The sequence below is a fragment of the Megalops cyprinoides genome, chromosome 8 (genome assembly GCF_013368585.1).
Source record: "Megalops cyprinoides isolate fMegCyp1 chromosome 8, fMegCyp1.pri, whole genome shotgun sequence".
NCBI classification, from domain to species: domain Eukaryota; kingdom Metazoa; phylum Chordata; class Actinopteri; order Elopiformes; family Megalopidae; genus Megalops; species Megalops cyprinoides.
The window spans coordinates 37,676,496-37,683,913 of NC_050590.1; the positions used below are offsets into that span (position 1 = coordinate 37,676,496).

At 41.8% G+C, this 7,418-nt stretch overlaps 1 long non-coding RNA gene across 1 annotated transcript; it reads right to left on the reverse strand.

Moving 5' to 3' along the window:
• Window positions 1–1,162: 1,162 nt before the first annotated feature.
• Window positions 1,163–6,090, reverse strand: LOC118781615. The gene is made up of 3 exons (XR_005005118.1): window positions 5,940–6,090; window positions 1,375–1,425; window positions 1,163–1,192 (listed from the first exon to the last, which is right to left on the reverse strand). It is a non-coding gene; the product is annotated as an uncharacterized LOC118781615 (long non-coding RNA).
• Between the last annotated feature and the right edge of the window lie 1,328 nt (window positions 6,091–7,418).

The window sequence follows — 7,418 nt, forward strand, 5'->3', positions numbered from 1 at the left end:
GGCCCATCCACTTAACATCACCTATGAGCTCATCCAGGTCCATCTCTTGACTAGGCGAAAGTCTCACCTCTGGTGTGTTTGTTAGAATTCTCAGATAGTGTGTCTGCTCTGAAACATCAATGTCTTTGCATAGAGCCATATGCTAAGTGGATAATAGTCATGGAGTGAACGTGATTTTTCTATTATTGTTTTATAGGGTACACAGAAGTCACAACAGCTTTCATTGTATACTGTGGTGATTATAGACTTTTTTATTGGGGTGGCCCAAGTGGAGAACTGATTCATTCAAGGGTGGAATGAGAATAACGCAACATCCACAATAAAGAGTATTTATAATTCTGTCATAAAGAGTATTTATAATGTCCCCCATAAACTAAAAGCACTGCAAGATGTGAAATTAGCACAAATACAATACAGGAGCTAAACCATAAACTAACCATATGAACACCATATTCAGAGGATGAAACTGCAAAGAAGGACAAACACCATATTCTCACATCATCTTTTTTATTTGAAGAAATTCAAATACAAATCAACAAACACATGCCAACTAAATAATGAAAAGATTCTACTTCTATAAGGCATTTTTTTACAATAATGATTTACATTTAACTAGACACATCTATTGGAGTGTAGGTGTTACATACAGTAAGATACTACTAGGCTATACGCCAACTAAATAATGAATGATGAATTAAAATAGCTGGTTGTCTAGCTAGTTGTCTACACTCCTGTAAGGCAATTTTTACAATAATGGTTTACATTTAACTATACTTGTATTGTGTATCATTAAACAATGCAGAAAATGTACACATTTACAGAAGTACAGTTGGCTACATCATTCGCTTAATGACAGGTAGGTAGCTAACTAATGTCGGCTAACCATTAGCTAGCTGTCTGGTGAACTTTGCAGTTCATTTTCAAGCTAGCTGACGTTAGTCACGTTAGTCAAGCAAGAGCAATAGTGTTGTAAACTAACTCACATGCTAACAACCAATTACACATAGGTGTTTTCTCAAAGTCAAAGAAGGATCCTTAGCGGCTGCATTTCAAGGAATGCTACGTCATCGAATCCTGCCGAAGGACTGTTCCGATGTCAAGGATCCTTCGAATTCTACAAAGGAAAAGCTACCCTTTGAGTTCTCTAGGAGGAGTTAGCCATGGGTGGGGAGAGTGGTTGATTTAGCTCCTCCTGAAAAACAATAATGCAATTACCAACTGACCAAAGCTTTGTTCTCTTGAAGGCTCATTCTCATTCAATAGATGTATGACTGGGAATGTCAGCTCATGACAATTTGCCATACATGGCCTAGTATTAGCCTATGTTAGTCACTGTTAAATAGATATATAAATACAAGTGAGGAAATGGGTCACCTGGATGTGTGTGTCAGACATGGCTAACATGGTCTCCTCACCCAAGTCCTCCTGGAAAAAAAATTTAAAGAGAAAAGCTGTTAAATTGTGTCATGTTCTCCCAGGGGCGCTCTAATGGGAATATGCATAAAGTCAATTGCACCAATCACCCTCAGGATTCCGATGGAAAAAAATGTGTTCTGTATATAGGCCTAGCCTATGCATATTAAAAATAGACCAAGTATTTTTATATTGCGAATTACCTGCAATCGCATAAAAGCCTCTTTGATCTTTAGAACACTTAAATGCAGTGGGTGTAGGAGAGAGTTTGATATTGGGGGGGACACAACTTGCTATGAATTTTATGTCTGCATACGTAATCCCAGTCCTTAAACGAGCATACATCTTGTTTGAAGAATAAACCAATATCAGGATGGCTTGAAATAAGAAGGTATGTGCGTGTAAACCCCGCTTAAGTGCTTTCAAGAAGAGCTGCACACCTCTGTTACTACTAAGCTCATCTTGACATATAGGAGATGCACATCTGGGGCAGAGTTTGCCCAACGTGAAGGTGTGTCACCCAACATTAGGATGTATCTCATTAGGCCTATATATAAGAAAAGTTATTTTCCTCGTGGAGATGGAAAGTGTGTGACACTAATCTACATAACCAAATTTCACACTTGTAATGAGTTGATGTAATGAATGGTGCATGCCATCAAATCACAGCACAAGACTGCCAAATATGGACTACACACAGCAGACACGTTTTCCCTCACTGTATAGCCAGGGAAAACAGGTGCAACATTGATGGAAATCTGTGGCCTTGAGCAACAGGAAAGCATTGAAGTACAGTACATGCTGTGTGTACGTTTTTTGTTTAACTTAATTAAAACATTTATTCGTCTGCAGTTTCTAAAACTTAAAATGTCGACTGAATACTGTGGTGAAGTTTTCTTCACAAAGCTGGTCACGTAATTCTCCCACCGGTATTACTAGCTAGCTAGCTGACAGACACTTTACCTCAGCAATAGCCCTATGCCAGTGACAAAACAGCTGGCTAGCTAACATTAGTGTCAGGGCTCCCGCCCCCTAGCTGTTGTGTTTTTGTTTTTCCCTGTCCATGTGCTTTTGTTTTCCTTGTGTTCTAGCCCTGCCCCGCTCTCCGCCCACCTGATTGTCTCCACCTGCCTGCCTGCACACCTGCTTCCCATAACCTAATCAGCCCAGCCCTATATCTACCCTGCTTGTCTCTGTGTTGTTTGCCAGGTCGTTCCAGTGTTTCTGCCTGTCTCGGTTCCTGCCTGTTTCCCTGTTTGGATTTTGCTGGTTTTTGCCTCGCCTGTTCCTCGACATCGTCTTTGCCTGCCCTTCTGTCCTGATTGCCTGATCTGCCTGCCTTCATGGTTTGACCCTGCCTGTTGCTGTTTTGATCCTTGTTTTGCCCTTTGACTGTCTACCTGGTATTTTGACCCTGCCTGTTTTGGACTGCCTGCTTGTTTGACGATTCGGTTAATAAACGCCTGGAATTGGAGCACTCGTGGTCCGCGTCTGAGTCCTGACAGTTAGCTTGTTCATTAACGATCAGCGAAATAAGTAACAAGCTAACGTTATATATGAAAAATTTGACATAATCAAACAGAATACTGTTCAGTAGTAGGCTATAGAGAATTTGATATCGAAAATGGCGTGTGGCGAGTAGCCCAGAATACTTCCTACGTCCTTGATTTGCAAAGGCGGTTACCTTGTGAACTAAATGTGTGGTTTTTTTTTTTTTTTTTAGCCCAGTGCTTTTCAAACAACTGTAGTAGCTATCTGGGTCATCCGTTAATCTGCTGTGTCAATGAGCGGGAATCCTGAGTTATCTTCGAAAATAAAAAAACCTGTTTAATGGGTTTACTGTGCTTGCGGTCGTCGTTTAACATGAATTCAACGTATCCTGAAATCAAATTTTATTTAATGTACAGTAGTTTTAACAGTACAGAAACTAGCTGGCTAATAGTCTAGGCCAGCGTTTCCCAAACCTCTCCTGGAGGACCTTTTGTGCTGCATGTTTTAGATCTCTCCCTGTTCAACACAGCTGATTTAAATGATTAGTTTGTTAAGCAGCTTCAGGAGTTCATAATAGGTTGATCATTTGAATCAGCTGTGTTGGAGCAGGGAGAGATCTAAAACATGCAGGACAAGGGGTCCTTTAGGATAGGTTTGGGAAACGCTGGCCTAGGTCATTGATCTTCAACAGGGGGTCCGCGACCCCTAGGGGGTCCTCAGAGTTACTGCAGAAGGTACGCCAAATTAATTAACCTTTTTTCTTCCAAAAATTAAAATATGTTTGAAAATGCACATTAACATAAATACAACCTGTCAGGGGCGGTTTGTTTCTTAGGGCTGTCGGACGACGCACCACCAAAGGGGGAAAAGGAGGGAATTTTTTTATCATTCTGCCACAGTGTTACGCTAGCTGTGACTGTTCTGTGACAGTTTGTTTGACAGTATGACAGAATCGTATGACTGGATTTTCTCGGAGCTAGTATGAGCGGAAAACGTCCCTAGCAGGCTGCGAAGTAGCTTACGCTTTGTTTGCAATGTGACAATGTTGAGTTAGCTAGCTGACTAATTTGCACAATGCAACAATGTGACAATGTCTAGTTAGGTAGCTGTTAATTTACCCATTGAACGGGTCACCTTAGTCATCATCACAACAATTGCCCCCCCTCCAAGAGATTTGGCAGGAGCCGCCACTGCAGCCTATAATAAGCAAAGATAAATCTTCCCATTCGTTAAATTACAACATTGACGATACCCATGAATCCTCGTGCAATAATGTGTATGTGATCACCCTGAGAGCCGAGTACCAGCTAGCTATCCTATGCTAAACCACTCTATGTGCAGCGCCAATAAAACACTGGAAATAATTGCATGCCATATTAGCCAAACGGGTGCGTATTATTAGCCTAGGTCTACGGCCATTCTTACGTTAATGTGATCTACAATGGATCGCTTTGTAACTTCTCAACCAAGAAACTCTGACAGACCCTCCACTTCATCACGAACCACTGGTGTCAGTTCAGAGCATGAGGGAAACAGGGAAATGCACCTGCTAACAACCATAGTTCTGCTTACATATACAAATATGTATGGGTGTGTGTGTACATACACACACACACACACACACACACATATATATATATATGTATGTAATTTGTTTTTTTTTAAATATAATGTAAGTCAAAATTGTGCATTCTTGATTTTCCTAAATAAAAAATTACAAAAAACATGTTCTATAAATACACGAATCTGTCAATAGTTATTATTTTAATGGCTTAGCATTGAATACACCATTACAAAGTACTTTTATACGTGGCACTATAGGCCGCCCTGCACATTATTGTTGGCCCGGTTTAATAAACAACACAATTTTATACAATATGTAATAGGGGGTCCCTCCACCATGTCTCTATCAGCCAAGGGGTCCTTGGTCTGAAAAACATTGAAGACCTCTGGCCTAGGCTACAATCGTTGTTGCCAAATTATTCAAAAGATGACTAATGTGAAACTGGTCGTTAAAAAAATCCACATTCGCTTATCACTATCATCTACCTTACTTAGTCTTATCTAATGTGTAGTGAAGGGCGAGAGCAGTCACCCCACCCGGCCTCGAACCTGGGTCTATGGCGTACCCGGGTCGGGTCAGGGTACCACGCAGGGTTGCCACCTTTGATTTGTGAATAAGGGGAACACTTGGACCAATTTTTTTTTTTTTTTTGGGGGGGGGTTAAACATTTTGCAAATGTACTATGTTAACAGTTGTAGGACACCCTATTGCCTCTCATACCTATATTTGTCCTGACGCAGACGCACTCCCTGACGCAGTTGCACTCACTCTATAGACTCCAGACGTAAATGGAGTAAATGATTATACCCGCGAAACAGCGCAGATTGTCTGTTGTTTGTGTGCTTGCGAAAGCTACAACGTGAGATTGTTTAACAAGGATGGCGTTTATCGATTTAAATTACATTAAATGCTCATGACACATCACAGCTTTTGTTAGGTCTGTTCTAAACGTTATTGTTCAATACACTCAACCCAACCGAAAAGATTATTCTCAGTAATTTAAATTGATCTAAATAAATTTAGCTCCGTTTTGTTATTTGAATTTTGTAACACAAGAAAGCTATAATGTGAAACATTTAAGAGAAAGCTTTGGGATACTCGCCACTTAATTGTGCGAATTGCCAGCAAGGGTTAATTAAACAACCTCATGCTGTAGCTTTCGCAATAGCGCACAAACTACAGACAATCTGCGCTGTTTCGCGAGCACCATTTACTCTATTTACGCATTGGTGTCAATTATTCTGTGAATTATTTGTTTCATTGTTAATCAAGGAGGATAAAGAGGAACAGGCTGAAAGTAATGATAGAGGTAATGTTTCAGCCTCCCCTGTTTCCAGCTCACCAGCCGCCACTGGTATACTCCCTTCAGAAATTAAAACATGATTAGATGTATTACAATAGATTATAAACAACTATTTAACTTAATGAATTTGGGCAACCTAACACCACACACTTTTTCGCACTTACTTACAATCCGTAGATAATTAGCTGTGACCGTGAAGCAGTCCGTGGTATACACTGCTAAGCTCCGCTACTGCTATCCTGTCTTCCTCTGGTGAACCTTTTTTTATCATAAAAATTGCAATGGCTAGATTTTTGCGTTTGCTTAATACAAAACTCGTGTTTTTTCACGATTTTCAGCGCTGTTTTTCCTTTATGTTGAACTGAACTCACGATGGGGTCATGAATGTGGATGCGTGCAGCAGACCCACAGCCCGGGCAGTTGCTAGGCAATAAGGTAAGCCTTCATATTTCCGCTACCAATCAAATAAAAGTATAGGCATGGCCAAACGTCGCTGTGTTTTACCCGTTTTTACCCGTTTACGGGCACAGGATTGGGTGTATAAACATAACCAGGAAGAAAACAGAATATCACTAGAAGGAAACCAAATGAGGTTTTATTTGAAACTATGAAATTCTAAATTAGAAGTACATTTTACAATTCGGGACAATTCGTGTCCCGGGAAAGATTATCAATTTTCCGGGACAATCGCTCAAGGACAATCCTGGCAAAACCGGGACAGGTGGCAACCCTAGCAGTCAGAGCGCATACTCAACCGTAGTGACGGCCCTCCGTCACACTGCCCTCCTCTTCGGGAAGCATGCCCATGCACTTCACGCACGAAGGCGTCACTCACGCATTCCCCTGCCGTACTTCTCCCATCCCAGGGTGCCCCATTCACCAGTGGTTCACCCATCTCTGGGGTCCCTCACACCAGGGTCAACCTAACCTGGGGGGTCCCCTCATACGGCTCACACACTGGGCACACCTCCGATGGCCTTGCGGCAAGCCATCTCATTCTGACACCATTTATAGCGAAGCGCGAGAGCAGTCACCCCACAGGGCCTCGAACGCGGGTCTAGGAGGTACCAACCATGCAGCTTCGACCACGACACCAAAGAGCCAGGCTCGTTGGTATGGTAGTCAGAGCGCATACTCAACCGTAGTGATGGCACTCCGTCAGTTTTTTTTTTTTTTTTTTTTTTTCCATTTTCCCGGGGAGCGGGTGCATGTTAGTTTCAAGTTGATTGTGCTTGGGTGTTTTTGATCCAGTCAGTAACAGTGGCGCGCTCACAAAACGTGATCAGGGAGAACGTTATTCCGTTTCCAAATTAAACTTTTATTCTAAATTTGCCGGTTGGTGTGACACGACTATAAATAATGTTTTTACTCATTTAGAGAAATTAACTAGTTCGGGGGGGGGGGGACAAAATAGCCCACACATAGATGTTGTACGCCTAGACGGGACAGACTGGCGTACAGGAATAGTTTCATAAATCCGTGATAGACGCTGGCCCATGTTACCAGAGCTTATAGTTCAGGCGCCCTATGAATACAAAATTCCCCGACCCACAGAACATGGACGCAGATGAAAGGAGTGTCTGATCTATTACTTCGATTTCTATAGCTCAGAGACCGCTATCGTGCAGGTATTGTGGGAGTTGTAGT